This window comes from Amblyomma maculatum, chromosome 1 (assembly GCF_055883805.1).
Source record: "Amblyomma maculatum isolate TAMU_Amacu chromosome 1, ASM5588380v1, whole genome shotgun sequence".
Lineage (NCBI taxonomy): Eukaryota > Metazoa > Arthropoda > Arachnida > Ixodida > Ixodidae > Amblyomma > Amblyomma maculatum.
In genome coordinates, this window is record NC_139344.1 from 5,345,783 (window position 1) to 5,368,130 (window position 22,348).

Sequence of the window (22,348 nt, forward strand, 5' to 3'; positions counted from 1 at the left end):
TATGCTAATGCTGTCAATACCTCAACACAATTCTTATTACCAACAGAGCCAATTGTTTCAATTCTCTCGTAAGCATTTCTTGAGTGTTTATTCTTAGACTAATTTATTCCTTGTTTCTGGTTTATTCCTTTAAACAGTGGTGAAAAGAAACAAACGGGCTCACATCAAGTTGCCAACAGCAACAAGCACAAACTTTTTGTTTCGTTTGGTTTATGTGGTTTAACGTCCCCAAAGTGGGTCATATAATGAGAGATGCCATAGTGATGCCGGCTCACTTCTGCTTTGCAGCAAGATTTCCAAACTACCCTACTGAAAAAACTGTATGTGAGCTGTACAAGAAAGTGTGAGAGTGAATGAGAATGTATAAGAATATGTGAGTTCTTGGGAGATTAAACGTGGATTTATGAGAGCACGTAGAGCCACTGTGCAGGAACGCATGAGATTGTACAAGTTCTTGTGAGTTTGAATGAGCCCATGAGCGAGCTCACAGAAGCACGCACAGCCACTGTGCAAGATTGAATGAGAATGAGCTGGTCACGTATTTGTGCGAGCTTGCAGAAGCACATGGAGCCAGTGCGTGAACAGATGCTCTAAGAGAGCATGCAAACTACGTGGCCGTGTACATGCTTGCATGCTAAAAAATTAGTCGTTGAGACTGTGTAGGTCCTTCCAATATGAAAGAGGTCAAAGTTAGAGCTTTCATATAATGATTACTTCATGATTATTTGCTACAGGTACACTTTTTCATATTTCACAATTTTGGTCTTGGCTTACAGCACATTTTCAACATTAGTAGAAAAGTGCTTGCTTCCTTTCATTATGCAGAAATCTTTATATGACAACATGCACGCTGAGCAACTACTCGACATATCGAGCTCACTGTAAAACAATGTCAAAAGCGAGATACTTCAACTAGATCTAATAGCATCATTTGCTTCTCTTTCAACCATTCGTTTCTGAAAGTTGGACGAAGCCATAGATGCACGACAAAGGCTGTGTGCACAACATTGATGTGTTGCCTGCCAAGTAGATGACGGTCAAACTGGCGATCAAAATCTCCCTTACATTGTGTTTTGCATATGAATGGAGACAACTCACTATAACTGCACACTATTACCACCTTTAGGCATCACAAGTTTGTATGAAGAACTGGCTTCGAGTTTCATCTGTAGAAGGAAAAGCAAATGTGATAGCAGAAATGTGAAAGCCAACTCCAGTACTAAACTTCACGAGCTCATATTCACTTGTAAAGACCACAGAAAGACAATTCTTAAACGACTGAACAGCACTAACAGATGGGATGGGAGAGAAGATGACAACAATTCTGCTTCTTTATCTCCCTTACTATCTTAGAGCACTGTTCACTCAATCGACTCATTATAACCAACCAGCCTGACTCTCTTTTTCAGCACAAGGATAGGCTGAGCAAAACAGCTCCTACAGCCTTTTGAGTTTTGACTTGCACATCTACACCTATATACACCATTTTTAAGTTTCCTGAGACTATAGCAAAAATTTGCTAAACTGCACTACTCTGAATTGAAGCTTTCTGCTGCGTAATGACACTTGCAAATGTTGTCCGTCTCAATGTCAAATAAAAAGAAAAAAAAGAAAGGATTGAATCGGTGATCTTAGACTAATGAAGAGATACACAAATCCTAGTACTTTATGAGAGGTGATACCAACAGTATGTGTTGCATCTTGAAGCTATGCACACTATACACATATATGCTGAATCATCATATTGCAAGGAAATGTATTTTAGATGGCATATTTTTCAGTGTAACTGTAGGCTGCGTCACGCGAGATGCATTGAGGAAAGCTGCACGTGCAACTCCATGAATATATGTTGTGCAGTTTCCACCAGCAGTGCATAATCAGTATGCTGCATGGAAAGAGCAGCTTGATTGCTTTAGCTTCTTTACTGTATGCTGTAGGCCACAGAGATAAGTTGAAATATTTGTATGGTCAGTTTCTTAATTGAAGTAAAGAGCGTGCAAACACCCCACACTGCCTTCACTTGAAGCTTGACCGGTAAGCTATTTTTGCATATCGCATATCTTTCCTGATTGAGAGTTCAGGCTTTCACCCCACTGTCCTTGCTTTTGCTATAAGCTACAGGCATTAAAAAATTTCGTCACCATTTAAGGGTTAAACACTGAAGTAGTGAGGCACATATCACACAAGAAATGATCGCTCTCAGGTGACCAGTTGGAGCTGACAGCCATAGATGTGGCGCCTATAAAGGAACAGCGGGCGAGCCGAATTGGGCTCGCCCACTGTTTTTTATGAGCGAGCACAATTCAGCATCTTCTGTTTCCAAACAAATCACTTGATCTGTAAAACGCCGTATATTCTTTCAATATTAACAAACAAACAATTGCCACTGTAACTGTTTATGAACAGGAGTTTTCGCAAGGAACATGGCAATGAATTTGGGCCAAAGCTCCGATTCGCCGAACCACAGACCGCCGTCAACCTAACGTCCATGACAAGCAAAGCACGCAGTTAGTTTGTCCAGCATCGCGAGAAAAGAAGCGAAACTCACGGTGGTCTTTCGCTAGCACTGCTAATTTTTGAATGTACAAACTACAGGCGCGTATACACGACAAACATGCAGCGTTAGCGCGTAGACGCCCGACATCGTGCTTGCCACTGTTCGGCGAGCAGCAAAGTCGTTAGGTCAGCGACTTCCGAAACCGAAACAAGTCGAAACCAGACGAGGCAGCCGAAGCGGATCGAAGTGCTAGCCGTAGCCATTATGAGTAGGTGGCGTTAGAGTGTCGTCGCGCCTAAAGCCCCTACTTTAGTCGCGCCTTTTTCTCTTGTGTGCTGTTGGGGACCTTGCTGCTTGCGGCTTCATTATTTCGAGATATACGAGGCACAGAGCTCAACAAAATAGCTCGTGCGATGTGCAGAAGCGTGGTAAGGTTGTGTGAATACCTGTGCAAAAAGTGTGCTCGCGTGCCCGACAGGTAGTGCGTTTCCTTTGTGCGCTCTCACTGCAAACACTGCGCTGACGACGGGACTATTGGAGGGCGGCCACCACCCGGCATACATATGACATCTCGGAGGTAAGTTAATTTCCATCTTCCCTGTACATTCTCCTAAAAACTTCGCGCAGAACTGATGATGCATGCCAACACAGCGCTAGTTCGTAAACATCAAGACGCGCATGTCATTATAACATACGGTAGTTTGCTTTTGACGAGGGAAGGGTGAATGCGTTTGCTGTGTCTAGGAAAAGAGACAGTTAGTGCCAGGGGCTGCACGCTCAGAGTAGAATATGCCGTACAAATCATCACTCGTAAGACCATTGCGGGGTGCACGATGCTGGCGCCTACTGCAATTCAGCCTTCGGCAAGAATTTAGAATGGGCCAGTTCCAAGTGCCTCGACCCGGGCCTTATGTTGCGCTGCAGTTGAAGATCCGGCGCTTGTGCAGTTGCAACTACACGGATTGAATAAGCGGTAAAACCTACCTGCGTTACTACAGGGCTAGAATTATTCATATGTTCCATAAATATTGCGGATTACGAGGTATGGAGCCGGCGAACATGCGACGGCAGTATGATTCAGCAGCAACCGTACTTAAACTCCATTGTCGAGCCTTGGGTAGTAGAAGGGAAAAAAAAAAAAAAAACGTTTTTAGCTATTTTGAATTTTTTCGCCTGTATTGGGCTTGATATTTTCTTTTTCATACTTTGGTCGTGACTGAAGTAATCCCCAAAAACTACTAAGCGCATATAAAAGACACCAAACTCAGACTTTCAGTCCAGACATGTCAGTAAGGTGTAAAGGTAATTATGCATTCAACAGTACCAATAGTATTGATTTTCTTGTTTAATTATTTACAAATGAAGCGAAAAAAATCTGACTTAGTGCTGAGATGCCCCATTGGCATCTTCTCTAATATGAAATGTGAATCAGAATGTGCAGTTTTTCCGTACTCAGTATACCACTGATTCATCACAGATGTGAGAATATGAAATTCATGCAAGTTTCAAAATGAAGAGTGCATGCAGAATTCCAAGCAAAACAAGCCTTTGATTAAAGTATCATTCAGTTGTGGTGTTTTCGTTTAAATTTATGCATGTTTTGTAGAAGCAACGGTAGAGTTGATATGGAGTTAGTGTTGTGTCTGGATCTAGATTATGAATGGCTACCACATTTATGAATTGCTTGGTTGCCACATGCACTTCCAGACATTGTTTGAACAGTCACATCACATTCTGCATTTGGCTTCTTTTTACTTTTTTTGCATGGAACTGTTTCCACTTTAGAGTGTGTAGCCTTTCACAATTCATAATTGATCGGGTGAGCATGTTTTGGCATGATGAAGGGTTTGGAAGTTCGAGAGCATTGGCCCTTCATGATGCACAAGGGGCAGACTGCTTACTGCACTGGTACCACTATCTTCCTAGATTCCTAGGTATCACTCATATTTCTATACAGAATACATGTTTTCAGAAATCCATATTTCTTGTCCGACTTTGCACATTCTTCAGTTGACATAATGGGAGCTAGGGACGAACTTTTGCCTTTCTTGGTGCACTGCTCCTATTTTGTTTAAAGAGCCGCCACATTTTGTGTAACCCGAGTTGGGGTGCAAACACTGCATGTTCATAGGGTGGTCAGGGAGCAAACTTGGTGGCACTGTGAAGGCCATGAACAATATGCTGATGATAGGCTGGCTTTAGACTAACTGGCTTGCATTTCTCGGTGTGTTTTGTATCTGCGAGGGTTCCATAAGCTGCCACATATATTGCTTTGATTTGATGTTGAGGTGACTGGCATGATTAAAAAGTCAATGTGATGATCGAAGTCTTCAGAACATGCTGGGATTGTACTCCTGGCTTAAGTTGCAGACATTGTTTGCTGGTTATACCTTTGAGAGGAAATCTAGTAGATGAAGCTATGGGCAGAGTGCTTGCTTGGTATTCCAACCTAACCACCCAAACGTCACTGTTTACTGGAAACAGATTGTTCAAGCTTCCAGCCTTCCACTTGTTTACTCGTACATTGCAGTGAAGTGCATTTATGCCTTGGCACATGGCAGGCTCAGGGGCTCGTTCATCGCCACTGTACTAGGTTAGACCTCCAGTTGACTCGAAATGCCTTTTGCCATTGCCATGAAATAGTTGTTTAAAAGAAGGTTCGATGACAGAAATACTGTTTGCTCTCTTAGTAGGTAAAGAACAGTTAGCATAACATTTCTTTCGAGTTACATTACCTGGCATCTCTAGATGCGCGTTGTGCCTGTTATGGGCACTGAATTCTTGGTGTGAGATCAGAGGTTCCTGCAGAATCGCAGACTTTTATAATGCTACTTAAATTATGAGCAGATCGAGGTGATAGATGACAAGACTTTACTAATGGTCAATTCCAATCATAGGGTTTAGTGACTTACAGAACATTATTTTCTGCTCTTTTTGGAGTAACTGTATTCCAAATGCAGATCCGGAACACAAGTCCCATCTTCCCAATGCAGATGGGGAGCGATTGCTGAGCCAAGATCGGTCCCTGGAGCAGTGGATTGTTCTTCCGAAATCAACAGAACCGGCTAGAAGTTTGCTTGAGTATTTGTTCAGCTGCACCTTCTATTTCCAGTAGCATGCTCTGCTGTGCTGACTGTGCCCTCTGTGCTCCATAATAGATGATCATTACTTGCCACTGCTATGAATGCAAATTGCTGTCATGAACTAGTGCTTACTCTTGAGGACAGCAAGTCTAAGAGTAGCAGTATTGTGCAATAATCTTTTTTAAAGACCTCAGCTCGGAGTGTGACTAGAAGATTTTGTGCGGAAATCATCTTTATGTGCTATTCATGATCTTAAAGCCATTCCTGAACTCTGAAACAGTGAAAATGGTGAACTGCGACTTCCTTTTATTTGAGAATAGTGCCAAAGAAATTTTACCCTGCTTGCCCGCACTCGGCTATACGAAAGAATGGCATAAACTGTTGATGTTATTGCCATCCCAAGAAGCAGCGGGAGAAATGCAGACCTATTACAGGTTTAAAAACAGCTGGCACGTGTAGACGAAGCATAGGCTAGCACACAGAATAACAGGCAATTCTTCTGTCAGTTCATGGGCACCACCTACTTGCGCTGGCATGAGTTCCAAACGCAATCGGGACACAATCTGTACTGGATGCAGGTGCTCTTTTGCGGAGCAGGCAGACCACTTCACTTGTGGGATTGTAATTCACTGTATGTGCAGAGGAAAAGCAGGTGAACGTGTCTCTGCTGGCATATGTCGCATTGCCTGCTGTCATCCTTTTTACTTTCAATATGTGCTAATGACAGGAATGCTCATAGCACAAGTAGAGTGAAGACACTGATCTGCGCCATTATGGAAATGCCGAGATGTTAGCATGGGCAAACATCTCTTTGCATCACCGCGAAGCTTGCTAAGGCTCAGTTCAATGTACGAGCAAGCTAACACAATGCGGGCATATGTCAGACAGCTCTTTAGCTATGGTCCTACACAACTGCTGCCATACCTTTAATGAGAACTCTTGACTAAAAAGGCAACATTTTACAAAGAGCAAAGTAAATGATAAGAATGACTTTTTTTTTTTCATTTAACAAAGCTGGTGGTCACAGTGAAGAACTCATGCCACGATTGTTAATATGCCTCTACTGCCCCATTTGTAAAGCAAGCATATTGAAATTCTCGAATGAGCATGGTTACAGTCGTGAGCAGCTCTGTTAGATGTATGTCCATAAGGGTGGCATATTGTTTCGTTGTTCAAAAGAATTCTAAACAATAGGTCGTTTGGAACTTAAAGGAGAAAGAACAGAGGAGCTGGCTGTATTTTTGTTTTGTTTTTTCCTAAAAAATAAAAAGAAGCTGGCTGTAGATGCAGAAATACTGTGAATGGTGAGAGTTGGACAGGTGCCAAGCAGTCGTGAACTGCACCTGGACTTTGCAAGGAGCCTCATGCTACTCATGAGCCACAGCTTGGCCATACCTAGCTTATATAAGCTTGGCTTGTACAAAACATGCCTGCAAATGTAACCCTGCCTCAAGGCTGCCTACACCCTACTGTGGCAGCTTCAGCGTTTAGACATTTGTCTAGTGAGCTGGGTGACGCGGGCTCAGTCTTAGCTGGGATGATTACATTTCGATGGTGGAAAAATGCTAGGTGCCCATGTGCTTTATAGTGTCAGTGCACATTAAAGAAGCGTAGATGGTCGAAATTATCCAGAGCTGTCTACAATGGCTGACCCTCGAAGTCAAAGTTTCTTTGGCATGTTGAACCCCATGATCAAATCAAGGCTGCCTACTGTTAGCATTAGTAGAGTACCTTCGCAATGCCACAAAGTCTGCCCCTCACCACACTCCTAAATTTCGTTGTTTGCAACTCTACTCAGGTTACTTAGTTTGATGACCCCTTTCCCTGAAACAGTAGCAGTCGACGAAAAGAAGTGTAAAAGCATATCTCACGCCCATGCACCGAGAAAGGTGCTGATTTGGTCTTATTATTTTTTTTTTTTTTTCATGAGAATTTGGTCAGTGTCATAATATGACCCTTGGAAAGTCATATCTCTGCTGAAATGTTCATGTGACAATCTGGGTAACTTTTATAGATGGCTTGGATATGATATCATAAGTGCTATGATGGTGAACTGTGCTTAGTGTCTGCAATACCTTCATGATGAAGATGGTGAATGCAAATTAGACAGATTTTTGTTGTACTTTTGGTTCACCAGTGGGTGCCTAGTGAGTTGTCAGTGCAAGCTATCCATAGGTTCACTTTCTTCATGCAATTTACATAGCTGTGGAGTTCTCATAATAGCAGAAGTATCATATTTATGGGTCACTAACTACTGTTTTTTTTTTAAATATAAAATTTTGATGCATGATTTCACCCCATTTAGTTTTGTATAAGTATTCATTGTTCGTTTTTTTTTTTCTTTTTTGTGCGTGTTCTGTCAATACCAATGCTGTCAAGGGTCAGTTTTTTTGTACTTTCTTTTATACCGTGCCTCTCCTGCTTGGACCATGTTTGGTCCGCAGTATGCGATAAATAAAAAATAAGTAAATGCGCCGTCAGCAACCCTGGAGTGCAGCGTGCTATTCACCTGGACACCATAGATATTTTAATCATGCCATACCCCTTTGTTACTTTCAGTTTTCAGTTCTACAAGTCTTGATCACGGTAGCACATCACTATACTCGGGGATAACTGTGGCTATGCAGCTGAAGTTAGGCAGAAAGGAAGAGGCAACATACCTCTTTCCCCTTGCCATGTAGAGTGGGTTACTTCAGCCCAGTACACTCCTAGCCCAAATAGTGAGCAAACCACTCTTCACGGCAAGGGGACAGAAACTTTTCTCCTTTTCTTTCGTACCTAGACTCGGCTGCACAGCCCCAAAACATTGTCCCCATGTACAGCAATATTCAATGCCACATTTCTTCTCAGTGTCAGAGCACCCTCTGCTTGCTCTGTACCACCCTTGCAGCAGCCCAGTGTTTTGTTTACCACAGAAAATCATGTCTGTGCAAGCTGTGTTGGCATGGAGAGCTGCATATCTGAGCCAACTTTCAGACTTTATGATGAGGCTGTCATTGATTGGCTTTAAGTTCCATGAAACGTGGTCATGTGTGTTGATTAGTGTCACATGAAGTAAAATTTCGCTGACTAAAATACAATCATAAGGATGTAATTTGGGTGAGTTGGTAAGGTGTCATCTTGAAAGTAGCAGCACGAAAAAACAAGGACGTGAAAAGAAGCAAGCAGATGCTAACTCGCAACTAATGTTTATTGATGCAAATAAGAAATATATAATGCCAAGCAACACTGCAAACCGCTCAATCACCAATAAGCAGACAGCAAAACATGAATCACTAAAACTTCCGAACGGTTCCATTTGAGTAGATATAGGTAGAGGTCAACTTGGCTGTGCATTGTAAGAATGCACTGGTTGCTTTCAGTTTCTTTCTGCTGTGCACATTCTGGCTGTCATCCATTGCAAATCAGCTGGGAAATCATTGAAGCTAGACATATTTTACAACTAGGTAATGGATGTGTTAGTGAGCCATCCATCATGTTACCATGCAGTGAGTTGGGTTATCTAGATAGGGAACTGTTCTTAAATTTTAGTGATTCATGTCTTGCGTTTTGCTTATCAGTGATTGAGTGGTTTGCGTTGTTGCTCGTCTTCTTTATATATTTCATGTGTGCTTCAATAAACATTAGTTGTAAGCTAGTGCCAGTATTGTCTCCTTTCATACCCTTGTTTTTTCTTGCTGCTTCTTTCAAGATAAAATACAATCTTTGCTACTTCGGCCATAAAATGAATTTTAATGAAGTTCCACATCTCTTAGAAAAGTAGTATTGTAGTTGCAGGCATGTATTAGGCCCTGCAGTACCAATTAAGGTGCTCGCTCGATGTAAAGCATAAAGAGAGGGAGGGCTTGTCTGATCTCGAACCTAGTGGGAACTGGTGGATTATGGATAGGCTGTTAAAATGCACTTGCAGTTAAAGTCAAGTAAATGCTTTTTTATTTGTAACTAGGGGCACTGTGATGGCTGACTTGCTCTTTTGCCAGGCTGGCGACGAGATGTAGTGAAAGGAGTTATTTTATTTCACTGTTGGTATGTCTCGGGTGATGTCAACATTGTTTCTTCTCTGGCATTGTAGGCAATCGCCCTTCAACTAATTGAATCCCAAAGTGAAATTTTGAATTAAAAAAATAATAATTTAAGATTATTTAGCAGGCAGAGGCAAATTTCATGCAGTGACCTGCACCAGCATGTCGTGCATCATTTCAAGAAAAAAAAAACAGTATTGTGGTGTTCCTACTCTGTGCCTTTATTTCTTGCTCACAAAGCCTCTGCATGTACGTGTTGCACCATATTACGTTTTCACTAATTTGTTGGGTCATGGTACTTTTTACCTTGCAGCAAGTTCCATGTGACTTCGTAAGCAATGGCTCCTTCAAGCTCTATACCCTTTGCCGGAATTGTGCTGTGCTGTGGTGGGCAAGAAGCAGGACATTGATGTAAGTACTGAAGACATCTTTCAGTATGTGTAGTTTTTTATTTGCCTAACCCACTACTGCATTTGTGACCCCTCATGTTTATTTTGACATTTAGGTTTCTTCAGTGTTTTCTTTGCTTGCTGCCGTTGCTTATTGGCTATGACATTTGGCTGTTGAGTTTGAGAATGTGGAGTGGAATGGTGCCTGTGGCCTGTTGATAGAGGCAAAATGCAAATTTGCCTGCCCACATTTGGTGCCACTGCATAGCTTGAAGAACTTTTGTGGAAGAGGGCTCTGGAAATTAACCCAGAGCCCTCCTTCATGATGTCTCTCATAGCTCATGTTCAGCTTTAGAGTAATAAAAGGACATTGAGGACAAGCTGATGCTGTCTTTTATTATAAATTACTGCATTCTATCCACTAATGTGCTACTTACTGAAAATGCGAGCTTACTTTAAGATAGGAAAAGCCAGAAGTTTTGAAACAGATGTCATTACCAGCTGATTTCATAAGTTCTACATGATGCATCCATACTTTATTGGGCACAGGCCCCAGAGGCTGGGCTGGTAAGGCATTCCCTTCAATATGATGATCATGGAGTGTGGTTTACACAGGCCTTTGATATCATTGAGTACCCTTGGTTTTCAGGAACTATTTCAGGGAGCTTTGGAACTCCTGAAATTATTTGCTTCTTAAAATTCTAAAAAAAATTGCGTGGTTTTTCTCTAAAAGTGAGCCTACATGAAAACTAAAAGTGCACTTCAGAGGGAACAATCGAAGAGAGCATGAGCCTATATAATATAAACCCAAAGTGACAGCCTGGCATGCGTCCAGACCATGGTTACAGGTGGCTCTCTTTTTCGCAGTAGAGCATGAGCCTATATAATATAAACCCAAAGTGACAGCCTGGCATGCGTCCAGACCGCGTATATCCGATCCCAACAAACGGATGCGGCGCGAGGGGGAAAACGAAGATGGAGAGGGAGAAGAGGCCTTCGGCTGGCTGTTACGAGCTGCGGCCGGCACCCCCATTCCACGCTAGCGACTCAAGGCATGGGCCTCGGCGTTCGTGTTGTTGTGGCAGCGTGCGATGCGCGTTGTCGCGTGGATGTGTGTGCGCGCTCTTGTGCTATACTTGTGCCGCGAGTCTTCTCCAAAGACCGCATGAGGCTAGTCGTCTTGTCTTGCCCCGGATGAACTAAATGCTATTTGTGCATTGATTCAATCGCTGGCGCTCGGTCGCTCCACGAAGCCCTTCGTGGCTCAGACGCAGGTTTGTTACATACCGCTTACATGCAAATCGGCCCCGAAATGCGATCTATTTTATGAGGGAACGCAAGCCTTGTATTTCCGCAAGATCCCTTGTGCTGACTGCTAGAGTTTGTTCTAGTAACGTTGCTGCTAGCCGTTGGATGTGCGTGCGTGATGTGCCGCGAGACTACCCCAAAGACTGCATGAGGCTAGTGCTCTAGTGGCTAGTCTTGCCACGAATCAATTAAATGCGGTTTATTTGTGCACGTTTTCGATCGCTGGTGCACGACCGCGTCATGAAACCCGTCGTGGCTCTCAGTGCAGGTTTGTGTTGCATATCGTTAACATGCAAATCGGCTCCGAAATGCTGTCGCACGCTTTGTATTTCGGTGAGAACCCCACCTAAACCGTCCGGTGAAGCAAAGGCCTGCTTAAAAAGAAAAAAAAAAAAAAAAAAAAGCGATCGTCCGTAGCTGCGCTTCAACCCCAAAAGCTGATACATTACTTTTACGAGTGCCTCTACTGCGTGCAAACACCTTCCGCCGTGCATGTAGTGAAAATGATTTGTGTATTTTGCAAGTGGCTTTAAACAGCTCGTGCAGCTGTTGCTTAGGTATTGCAGCAATGTGGCACTGTTCAAAGCTATCTTGTTTGCTTCTTAGTTTCGCAGGGTAGTAGATAAGAGTGAAAGGGTGCTCACAGTGTCATAAATGGCAATATAGCATCAACAAAACCTGCAGATGTCGCCCTTCAACAATTTTCCTTCTAAAGATTTACTTTCAGATTAAAACAAGCATTCATTGAATATCCATGCTCAGGTGGAAATTGCCACCACCAGCTGCTGCCTCTGAATACACTTTCTTTCCTTCAACATCAGGGTTAAAAGCCAGGGCAATCACAAGTTTCGTTTCTTTTTAACTTATTTGGTCAGTAAAGAAAGTGTTGTTCCTCCTTCGGTGTGGGATATGGTGTTTAACTTCCATAAGTGATATAGAAAAACTGCCTATAAGAGACGTCATAGTGGACAGCTCTGCATTAATGCCATTGATTTGAGGTTCTTCGTGTGCACTGACATTGCAAGTGTGTCTTGCATTTCACCTTCATTGATATGTAACGACCACTATGGCTGGAACTGAACCCAGGTCCTCGGCCTAGCATGTCTTAATATGAGTACTATTTTCTTTTGCAAATGCAATCCTTAGAAATGCAGTTTGTTGATTGCAGACAGCAGCAGAAACAAAGCCTAGCACAAGCACAGACTAGAAATCACTTTTTTCACTGGTACACACTATGTTACTTTATCTGTGTCAATGCGATGTGGGCATTAACAAAATCAGCCTTGCATGTTACACACATTTGCAAAAATGTTTTTTTTTTCTTGCGAACAAAGTGGTAAATGCTTAATAATAATTTATTGGTACAATATATTAATCCATTTATTTCTGCTACCAGCCCGAAGTGCAATGTCTGGTGAAGGTATGTGTCTAATACTGATCAGTTAAGCGAGGCAAAATGCATGAAACAAAGTCTATTACTGTTTTCACATAGAGGAGAAGTAATTCATTTGTAGTCAGTGTGCACGAAGCAAGAAAAGTATTAACTTTGGCATGTTTTAACCTTGACAGTGTATTCCCTTGCAGCATACTTGCGCTCTTGCTGCCCATGCAGTCATGAGGGAGCTGCACTAGTTGCTACTGTTATCATATGGGCAAACTGTCCCGATGAACTAAAATGCTGGCAGGGGTATGTCGCTGTAGGTCGCTGTATGTGAGCAATTCTTCCATTTCAAGTTCCTCGGCATTAGGTCTCACCGCTCGGCCGACAAAACCTCGAGCGTGTTGATGAGCAGCCTCATTGCCTCGGTACCCTGAGTGGGCAGGCGTCCATACGAGTTCTATCTCTCTGTCGAGTCTGATATCCGCGAGGTTGTTTCTGGCAGTATTTGATATTCTGCTACGCGAGAAGTTACGTATGGCAGTTTTTGAATCAGTGACAATTATGTCCGCATCTGCTGTAGCGATGGCTAAAGCGATTGCGGCTTCTTCCTCCTGGTCCGAGTAGCGGACTTTGACCGAAGCAGCTGATACGCATTTACTTACTGTACTGCTTAATTACAAAGATAGCAACGGCACCGTCAGCCATATAGTAATACAAGGCGTTGGTATACACCACCCCATCATGATTTCGGTATTTTCTGTTTAGGGCCCTAGCTCTAGCTTTCCTCCTGCCTTCATGGAAGGAGGGATGCATGTTTTTGGGCACAGGTTTGGAGATAATTTTGTCGCCAGCTCCTCTTGGTAGTGGTCCTAGTGGTTGGCTAGTGGTTCGGCATTAATTCTCATGCGGTTGAGAATTTGTCTGCCTGCTTTAGAGTTTGTTAGTCTTTGTAGCTGCAATCAGCTCCTCTACATTGTTGTGTATCCCAAGTGAGAGAAGTTTTTCGGTTGCAGTGTTTCTGGGTAGACCTAGCCCAGCCTTGTAGGTGCTTCTAATGAGTGTCTAATTTCTCCTTGTCAGATTGAATGAGGCGGAGATAAGGGACAGAGTATGTGAATCGACTTAGTACAAAGGCGTGGATAAGACTACAAATGTCAGCCTCTTTCTTTCCGTTACTCTGTGTATCAGTCTAGTGATTTATCGCACAGTCATTTCCAGCCTGTTGATAGTAACATTGCTCTTCCTATTGCTCTGGATGTAGAGCCCGAGCACTCCAATAGTATCGACTGTGGGTATGGGTAGTCCGTGCAGGCAGACTTTTATCTCTACTTTGTCTTGCGTTTTCCTTCTCACTGCTAGTAGTTCAGACTTATGTTGTGAGCATTTCAGCCCAATCTGGTTAGTGTATGACTGGACTACATTCACTGCTTCTTGAAGCGTTTCCTCTATGTGAGCGTCCGAACCTTTTGCTACCCACAAGGTGACATCGTCAGTATATAGGGAGTGTTGAAGATCTTGGATTTCTTCAAGTTTGGGAGGCAGATCTATCATTGCTAGGTTGAACAAGAAGGGAGAGAGGACTGATCCTTGCGGGGTTCCTCTGTCTCCTATTGCTATTTTGTCCGATGCAAGTCCTGCGATACTTAGCTCTGCCCGCAGTCCTTCCCGAGAGAAAGGAAGGAATGTAATTAAAGGTTTTGTTCCCTGCGTTTATGTTGGCGAGGGTTTGGAGAATGGCTTCATGAGACATTGTCGAAGGCTTTTTCCAGATCCAAGGCAAAAATCGCTTTGGTTCCGGTTTTGTTAGGGGGATCTATCACTTCTGCATGCAACTGAAGCATTACGTCCTGAGTAGAGAGTTGAGTTTTGAAGCCAATCATTGAGCTGGGCAGAAGGTCATTCTCTTCTGCGTAGTTCTAAAGCCTATTTAGAATAACATGTTCCATAAGTTTACCTAAGCACGACGTAAGAGAGATGGGCCTTAAGTTCTCTATGCTTAGTTTCTTTTTGTGTTTAGGAATAAAGACAACCTTCACGTGTTTCCACATCTGCGAAAGTTCACCTTTGTTCCAATATTCATTCATTAAGTCGTTAATAGCTGAGAGGTAGTATGTAAATGGCGAATTGCGGCCCAAATTTCCGCTTCCGCGATCTCTCTGTCGAAGTCTTCATTAGGAACCCCTTTGTACTCATAGGTAGCATTGGGGTTGCTACCGGTATTGAGATATCTGCTTCGGAGTTCGCTTAGCAGATCTGCATCTGTACTTGGGTATTCTTATATGATTTGATTCATAATAGCATAATAATAACATATTAGCAGCGAAATGGCTGAACACAATCACTATAATATTTGACTTTTGCTGTGCCTTGGTTGTATAGTCCTTCCCCCTAGCAATAGCAACACACTTTCACCACTAGTGCAGTCGTCGACACGTCCACAATGCTGAAGAGGTGTGCTGCGGAGCAAACAAAGTGAAATTTTGTCTGGGCTGCTCTATTAGTGGTAAAGTGTAGCTGTCAGTGCAAGTAGTATGCCTATGCACCTTCAGTATAGCGCCATCATTGTTCCTAGAATTGGGCCCCTGCTCAAAAATTTCACTTTCTTTGTGCGACAGGTTGGTGTTCGAGCACTCCGGGCAGACTTGCTGACGTCTGTACATCAGTCTGTACATCAAAAGTTGCTGGTTTACCTCGTGCCCCCCACAGTACCAACCTTGTGCCATTGAATTTCTAGCTGCTTCCTAGAATAAAAAAATCATCAACTGCTGTTCACTGATAGTTTAGTCAACAGATGCACCAGTCACAGTTAGCGTGCTGCCACCAGTGAAAACTGAATCAAAATGTGTGAAGTAGGACTGAGCTCATTTCTAAGCGTTATTTTAAATGTAAATTCTTTCAGTTCCATCATGTAATGAGTTACAGGACAAAAAGCAAAACGTCTTTTAATGCACACTGTATTAGGAACAAAAGTGTTCCTGTGACACAAACAGCCAGTGGTTAATAAAGCCATTCGGAGCTGCCTAGCTGTGTCATCGTGCGGAAGAGCTAGACTTTTTTCTATGGCTACAGTGGAGAATATGATGGGCTTTCGAGTTTTTCCTCCTCAGCTAATTATATCTCTCATTTTTTTTGTTTACACCTTAGTGAATTTACGTCCTACGAGAACTGCAGATTGCAAACTTTTTATGGCTGCAACATGCAACAACAATGTCTTTGCAAAATGAGTACATTTCTCACACCTTACAAAAGTTTAAACACCTAATCTTTTTGGCACAATGAAAAACATACTTCTAAGGTAATCATTCCATGAAATTTTTGTTAGAAATGCTGTAGAAAAGTTTTTACCAAGAATATTTTCATCAGTTGATGTTACTGATGTCTTTTGTTTGTATGAAGAAGCTGGAAACCATGATAAATGAGCAAAATGTCAATCACAGGCGGGCAAAAAGGATGTATTGAAAGCTAATATAAAAAGAAAGCTCTGCTGCCAGACATTCATTTTTTTTTACAGAAGAGAATAATATATATATGAGTTCCCGCACCCAGCCGTTATGGCACTTTGACAAACGCCTAAGTCTATGCAAGCATTAACCCTTTCACTGTCACGAACGTACCGGTACGTATTCGCGTTTCCTCCCCGCAGTGTCAATAACGTACCCGTACGTATTCTATCTTGCGTTCAAATCTTCGCGCCTCACCGTGAAGCTACCGCGCTTGGACTTGCTCCGCCATCTGTTGAATCTTTCTACAAGCTGATATGCTCGCTCCGCGCCGATATGACACATATATGGAAAAGTATGGTGCGACCGCGCCCGCCCGTTCTTTGCTCGTGGGAGTGGGCGTGGTCGCTCCGTGACACTACTCTCTCGAGCGGCGTGCGCGTGCGGTTATGGGTTCAAAGTTTGCTCTGCCATCTGCGGCAGGTTTGGAGGTTTTTATTTTTATTCCTTGTCGCGCTTCCGCTACGGCGTGGCAAGTTCAGGGCCACACGCGGTTGCCTTTCTCCGACTGACATATGACTCGATTGCTGCATTCGCTCTCTCCATGCGCCCTCGCTTGAGGACAGCTTGCCGTTAGCAGGAGCAGCACACGAGTGTTTTAGCCTCTTTCCATCTTTTTCTCTTTCGACTTCATAAATCCTTATGCTCGTTCCCTGATATGCTCGTTCTCTGAAACCAAGCCGACACTGGGGGTGCGTCCCGGTCAGAAACAGCCGACAGTGAAAGGGTTAAATGACCGTGGTCGCCATTGCAGCCAAGAAATGCAAAACATTGTTGTTCCACAGAGTGACAGAAGCTAGACGCACTTCACTGGCGAAGTGAAGGGAGCATTTATAATCAGCAGAGTGATGGCCAGAGAGTGCATAAACTAAAATAGAACATGAACACTCGTGAAAGAAATAGAAAAAATCATGTGCACTCTAATACTTCACCGAGATGTGGCCATATGGTGGGATGCACCGGTAACGGCAAGGTTTCACAGCAATGTAACACTCTAGCTCATTTGATAAGATTTTCAGTGATAAATAAATCCTTTTGCTCCCTGTACTGCTGTCCTCAATTGCAAGGCAAGAGCTTGCCATTTCCATCATAATTTATGACACATTTTGGTCTGTTAGTCTCTTGAATGTGAATGTGAAGAAACCACCTACACATATTTCCGCCACTTTGTGATTCTGCCAAAAACAAATTCCGATAAATGAAGATTACAATCAGTTCGCCACTGCGTTTAAGATAGTTAGTGTATAGTGAGAACTCGGTATTTTTCTGTATTCCTACCCAAGCATGCTTCGTGAATGTGCGGACAAACCAAATCATTATCCGAAAATTATCTGCATCAACTCAGCTGCGTTTTCAACTGTTGAGGACAGTATAAAAAAAAAATTCGGAGTGAGAAAAGCATAACAGAGAGATTGCTGGCAACACTCCCAGGCTTTCCACATTAGGTGTACTGTAGATGCAAGATGTGTAGTGCTGAATGACCCTATAATTCGTCTCTTGTGCTTGATTGTACAAGTGCAAAACTAAAGGAAGTGCGAGTTGCTTTAAGGTCACTCATAAGGCAAAGCCACTTGCCTATGTCGCAAGGAACCCATCACAGAAAGAGCACAATACTGGAGCCTCGAGGCACAACATACACTGACACGTGACCAAGAGAAGATGGTTTGTACTTATCGTGTTAATACAGTTCTTTACAGCTTTTGCTTAACAAAACTTTTCAGAGTTGTATATAATTCCTCATTAAAAACTACCTAGCACTAGTTCTAAGGAAAGTTCACACTTTTACAGCCATCTTCTACAAAATATAACTTGCCAGTACAATAATCTCAAAGCAGTGCACAAAACAGCTTTTGATAACTGCATCTCCTGAATGCAATTTCAGCGATTTCAGAGAAAGTTGCAAATTCCCTGAAGTATACCTTTAACAGTGGCTCTGGCTAGAACCCTTTGGTGCTCCTAGAGGAGGACTAAAGGGTTTTGGTACAGCTGCTACTCTCACCACTCAATCGCATTCCAAGTGGCACTTGTGGTATTAGACCTATTGCCGCATTGGTTGGGGGTGACCCTTGTGAGCAATCTCAATATTCGGCTATGCACAACCGAATTAGTATACTCGGACGAACAAGGTTTAACAGCCACTGCTCTAGCTTTGGATCTCTCTATTTACATATAGTTGCCGTCTCTCCTACTTCCACCGTAATCTTTCAGGTAAAAAACGATTAAGGTAATAATTTTCCATTGAATATCCTGTGAAACAACATTAATAAAAATTTCCATATGCTTTACTTGATTTCAACCACTTTTGGCTTTTTTCATATGCATGTCGTCACGAGCCATTCATTTTCCTACACTTGTCTGTGCACGAAAGGAATAAAGTTGTTATAAAACTGCTGCATGGAAACCACAACAAAGAAGGAACAAATAGATGAAAGCAAAGCTGCATACATTTTTGTGATAATGAACGAACTAGTTCAGCTCAATTAAAGGAACAATGAAAAGGTATTTGCTGTGGCTAGAAAAGGTGCACTAACGATTAGTATTTCATCACTCATTTCCACGACACAAATTTTTAAGCAACACAGATGGAGGTAAAAAATAATGCCCCTCCTTTCCCTTCAACTCGACACATGCCGATGAGAAAAGTAAAGAAAATGTCACAACCATTCCCCACTGTGGCCCATTTTGCCTGCATCATTTGGTCCCAGATGGCCAAGTTTATGTCAGTAGGGGGCAGCTAAGAATAGGCCGCGAGATGATGTCCAAATAGACTGCGAAAAGCAATTTTGAGAAATTTGTAAATTAAAGGGGGTATGCAGAGACATTTAAAATTTGACTTGAATACCAACAAAAAAAATCCTAGAAGTGTACTGCATTACAATGACAATAATTACCTTTATAGGTTCCTTTTAGCATATTTCCTCAAAAATAAAAAAAAAATCAAACCTTAAAAAAAACGCAAGAAAAGAGAAAAAAACTGGAAGGGTAGGGACACACTAGCGGGAAGACGCGCGCGGCATGCCGCCGGCGGCAAGCAGCTTGCCGCAAAACCTGCCGCGCGCCGAATGGGTCGAGGAGCCATTTTCGGCGGCTTACCGCGTGCCGCGAATCAGAAGAGCCAATGAGAGACGTCCGGCTCAGCGACGTGTGCGTCAGTGTCGCCATCTCGTGCTTGCTACCGAAGTTAACTCAAGTGCTCCGTGCAATCAACGACGAAGCGAGCATTCTCCTTTTGTGCCTCCGTGTTGAAAACTTGGCCTCAGTGAGAGAATAATGGAACTTTCTTGAGGCTGCTCGCTTATTCCCCTTTTACGCGAAAATCAACCGATGAGCGATCATCGGCAAAGCATTCGATCTCGCAGGCGAGTTGTTTTCATACTTGAGTGTCCGCTGAACATTCAGGTCGGGGAAAATGTAAACAGGACAGTAAATTTGTTTCGAATGCTCGAGCGGTGTGCTGCGGAGCAAACACGATCGTCGCGGTAGATGATGAGGGACAAGGAGAAGCTGGAATGAGGTCTGCTGGCCGAAAAAAGATTTGTAGATCAGCTCACACAGTCCGACACAAGGCGAGATCAGCGCTGTCACATGACCTCCGCGGCGATCGCCGCGCGAAACCGATGTGGCCTCTCTGCCGCGCGGGCGTCCTACCGCTGGCGGCACACCGCGCGCGTTCTCCCGCCAGTGTGTCCGTACCCGAAGACATCAGCCCTAATGCGATAGTTTTAATGGCTTCCCCTGCAGATCCTCATTACTTTACAACTCGCTGAATCACCAATTCCTGAATTTGTGACACTATCATCCCACACCTACTCATTAGCTTATACTCGTGAGCCAGCACATTACGTGAAACACCAACAGCCATAGCTAAAAAGACCTGCTTCAACCAAGAACGTGCCTGCATGGCATAGGAGTAATGTGCTTGACTCGTTATCTGTTTCATGCCTGTTTAGTATGGATGAATTACTCAAGCAGTTTCTAAATGGGCATAACAGGTTCAACTAGTCTAGGCTACACAGGTGTGGGCCTGCTGTGTTGCAGCTAGAGAAGAGATGCCATGTAACGTCAGTTGTCTGCTCTGTGTGAGGAGGGAGACAATGGCTGCCAACCACTCTACTCGGCGCACGGCACTCGGTTGGGGCTCCCAGCTGGCTGCTCCGATCGACGAGGATACGATGCATCGGTGTTGTACCTTGCGCTATCAATGGGAGATTCTTGTTACAGTATAGAAGGCTTCCGGTGAGTCCGATTCTCATTTCCCCCTCCATCTCAAAGAAGCTGCTTGAGTCAGGAGTTCCAAGTCGGCCATGTCTTGTGGCTTCGTGGCGACAGACAACCTGCTGACCAGTCAGTGCACGGCTTCTCACCTGCCAACTGCTACCTGCCAGAGGCATGCCCATGATTTTTCGCTCACATCAATATTGCTGCTGTTGCTGGATTTTCTGGAAAACGAAGTCTTTAAGCTATCATATCAAAACAATGCCGCAGAAGCTAAATGCTACTTGGGCTCGAGGCAAGGCTGGCATTATGCAAAAAGGAACAGGGGCCGAATACATTGTAGGCTGAAGACCTCAGGAGCGAAGGACGAGACAGCTGATAAGGATCTAGACTAGAACAGACCAGCCAACTGTGGTTTCAAGTGCCACTGCCAGCCGGCGTCCTTTTTCATTTTTCCAGCGGCCATGCTTTGGCCGCAGTCTTTGCGCAGCCAGGGGAAGGCGCTACACCATGAAACTGTTTGATTTGGAACTGGCTCGCTTTGCCGCAATGTCATTTTGACATTGGCATAGGTGAGCAAACATTTTGGTAGGACAAAAAGGCAACAGCAGCCAATCGGCCATCGAGCGAGCTTTATTCTGCACTTACGAGAAGGTACCACTCAACTGAATTCGCGTGGGAAGCCTGTAAAACTTTTAAAATTTAAAATTTAATTTTAAAAACAAAATTTTTGCAGTGTTTTGCAGAAAATTTGCTGTCAGCGTTATGGAATGTGTCAGCATCATGAGCGAAAAATCACATGCCATTGCCAGAAAAAAATATGCATCTCAGTGCAAAAAACACAGGAAGAAGAAAGGAGACAGACGCAGGGCAAATGCTTCAAAGGATGCAGGACGAAGCGTTCATCCTGCGCCTGTCTCCTTCCTTCATCCTGTGTTTTTGTACCCGCAGTCATCATACCAATACCAACTAGCCCGTCTTTCCACTTTAACTTTGTCAGAAAGTAGTTCGCAGCTGTCATGGCCGGGCGCTTACTGGGTATCAGGTTGTCTTTATGGCAGAAGATTATACGGCATGGCCACTTTGGCAAGTGCTGCAAACTCAGACTTTGCCTTTGAGATAAGAGGGTGAGATCGGAATCCAGCCCTCCAAGACCCTTGGATCTTGAGTAGGACACACTGCTTCTAGGCCCAGGTAGGACAAAGGTCTCTCCCATATTTCTCGAGTTAACCAGGTCCTGCACTAGTTGAATCCACTTGACCCCTGCAAATGTCTTGGCTTCATCAGTCCACTTAAGGGCAACGCTTGGCATCCGTTGGAAAAAGAAATTGTTACCTTTGCAAGCGGAAAGGACTATTCCAGTTAATGCAAAAAGGAAATGACCCCGAACTAAACATTGTCTCCGTTATGTCAGGCCCGCTGTAATGTTAATACTGTGTGGAAGTGGTGCTGTTGAACACAAGTGTGATGTGAGTGGTGCCCTAGGAGACCTAGCATATCATTGAAAAATGGGGGTAAATGTGCGTCAGTGCTTGAGAAAGTAGGTTTTGACATGTGGCAAACGCAACGACAATCAGGAAAATTTGTGAAGCATTTAACACAGCCCAGAAAGCCATTTTCATAGGTCCTTTATGACTATCATTCAGCAGGAAAGAATTCATGTTCATTGCGGGCACAGGCAAGCAAAAGAATGAAGCAGATGGACATGCTCAGAGGTATCGTCACACCCCTCACAAAGCTTCAAGAATTGCTTGATTAAGCTAGTACAGTCACAGTCTATAAAGTTGTCCTACCTGCTTGAAGCTGATAAACATGCTGAGCTGATGAGTGCTTCAATGGTAATATTCTAATGCAAGAAGTTCACGGAGGTGGTCTTTCTGAGCACTCAAGTCAGATTTCAAAACTTTGCAGATAATGTTTAAAAAGTGCTCCTGGCAACTGCTCGCAATCAAA

General features: G+C 43.4%; 1 long non-coding RNA gene across 1 annotated transcript; it reads left to right on the forward strand.

The window, feature by feature from the left end:
- Positions 1 to 2,206: 2,206 nt before the first annotated feature.
- On the forward strand, positions 2,207 to 7,872 carry LOC146201524 (uncharacterized). Its single transcript, XR_014703553.1, has 2 exons — positions 2,207 to 3,074; positions 5,491 to 7,872. It is a non-coding gene; the product is annotated as an uncharacterized LOC146201524 (long non-coding RNA).
- The last annotated feature ends 14,476 nt before the right edge of the window (positions 7,873 to 22,348 follow it).